We start from the raw sequence: 2339 nt of genomic DNA, 5'->3' as shown, positions 1-2339 counted from the left end.
GTGCATGCTGCTTCAGGCTCTCTGAGTTCTGCTGTGTTTTAGAGGCTTGGTGTCTTCAGTTGAGGGAGAGTTGCTTGAACATACTTGAGCAGGCGTCTTTTTGGTATTGTGGGTCCTCTTTGGTTATATGTCTAGGTGTGGTAAAATTGGTCTAGAAGGTAGAACGTTTCTCAAATTTCTGAGAAACTGTCAGATTTATTTCACAAGTGATTGTCCAAGTTTGTACTCTCACCAGCAATGGGAACGGAACGTGTTCGCCTTTTTCCATAACCTCCCCAACATGAGCTGTCAGTTGTGGTTGTGACCCTAGCCATAATGATATATGCATAATGGAATCTCAGTCATTGGGATTTCCATTTGTCAGATGATTTGGAATGCTGAATATTTATTTAGGTGCTTCTCAGCATGTAGATAATCCTCTGGTGAAATATTCTGTATAACTATATAGTACCCCATTTTTAAATTGTGGTATTTGGTTTGTGGATATCTAATGCTTTGTTGTATTTATAGTGTTATCACCACTTATAGTGATATCCCTCTGTCAGATGTAGGGTTGGTAAGGATGTTCTTCCAATCTTCAGGCTGTAATTTTGGCCTGCCGATGCACTCCTTTGCCCTATAGAAGCTTATCAGTTTCATCAAGTGCCATTAATCATTGTTGACCTTATTGCCTGAGCTATGGGTTTCTGTTCAGAAAGTTATCTCCTATGTCAGTGTGTTTAAGGCTAATCCCCCACTGTAGTGGATATTTCTGGTTTTCAACTTGACTATATCTGGAATTAACTATAATCCAGAATTGGAAGGCTCACCTGTGATCCTGAACTTGAGGCCCTGGATCTTGGCATGGAGATCTTGAGGCATAGTGGCTAAGGAGATCTCTAAATTCAAGGTCATCTGGGGCAAATCAAGTTCCAGGTTTAGGTGTGGTAGAACACAACTTTAATCTGGGCCACACCTTCTACTGGAAACCTAAACAACAGAGGAAGAAGAAAGATTCTCTCCTCTGTGTGCCTGTGGGAAGGAGCAACTGCTAGATCCTTGGACTTCCATTCACATCTGCTGCTGACCATTGTTGGGAAGTTGGACTACAGACTGTAAGTCATCATCAGTTCCCATACTATACAGTGATCACCAGTAAGTTCTCTAATTCTAGAAAACCTGTACAAAAGAAAACTCACTTTCTCTTGTACTAGATGTGGTGAAACCATTTTTATGTTTAGGTCTTTGATCAGTTGGACTTTAGAATATTGGAGGATGATAAATACAGAGCAGTTTGCTTTCTTTTTTTAAATATTTAATTAATTAATTAATTAATTATTTATTTACTATATGTAAGTACACTGTAGACACTCCAGAAGAGGGCATCAGATTTCCTTACGGATGGTTGTGAGCCACCATGTGGTTGCTGGGATTTGAACTCAGGAACTTTGGAAGAGCAGTCAGCGCTCTTAACCACTGAGCCATCTCACCAGCCCACAGTTTGCTTTCTTATACATGAAGATACCCAGTTAGACAGGCACAATTGGATAGGGATGATTTCTTTTTTACAATGTCTCTTTAGCATTCTCTGTTAAAAGCCTAGTGTCCATACTTGATAGCTGTGTGGGTTTATTTCTGGGTCTTCACTTATATCCCACTGAACAATGTATCTGTTTTACTGCCAATACCACACAGTTTTTGTTATACTATGGGTATGTAATACAAATTCAGATCAGAGATAGTGATACTTCTAGGAATTCATGTGTTGTAGAGGATTGTGGTCCTTTAGCTCAGTCCAGTGGTTGCCTGTGATTGTCTGCAATTGTCTTAGACAGGTGCTAGTAGAACCTCTCAGAGGACAGCCATAACAGGCTCTGTTATGTAAGCACATCTTGTCATCCACAATACTATAGGTTTTTGATGTCTGCTCATGGGATATATCTAAAGATCCCTGTCACTGTATTGCCCTTTCTTTAGTCTCCACTCCAGTTTTTGTCCCTGTTCTTCCTTTAGACAGGAACAATTCTAGGTTAAAAGTTTCGAGATGGCTATCCAGGCAGTGGTGGTGCATGCCTTTAATTCCAGGATTTGGGAGGCAGAGGCAGTCGGATTTCTGAGTTCAAGGCAAGCCTGGTCTACAAGGGGAGTTTCAGGGCAACCAGGGAGGGCTACACAGAGAAACCCTGTCTCAAAAAAATTTTTTTTGAGATGGATGAGTGGCACCTTCCCTCAACTGGAAGCCATGCCTGTCTACTGGAGGTGTTCTCTTCAGGTTCTGTCTTACCTCTGTGGCATATTTCATCTGGAATTTTATTGTTTGCTTGCTTGGTTACTTACTGTTTGATTTCTCTATTCTCCTT

Source organism: Mus pahari, unplaced genomic scaffold (assembly GCF_900095145.1).
Source record: "Mus pahari unplaced genomic scaffold, PAHARI_EIJ_v1.1 scaffold_7372_1, whole genome shotgun sequence".
Taxonomy (NCBI): domain Eukaryota; kingdom Metazoa; phylum Chordata; class Mammalia; order Rodentia; family Muridae; genus Mus; species Mus pahari.
The sequence above is the reverse complement of the archived record's forward strand: the minus strand, read 5'-3'. Positions refer to the sequence as shown.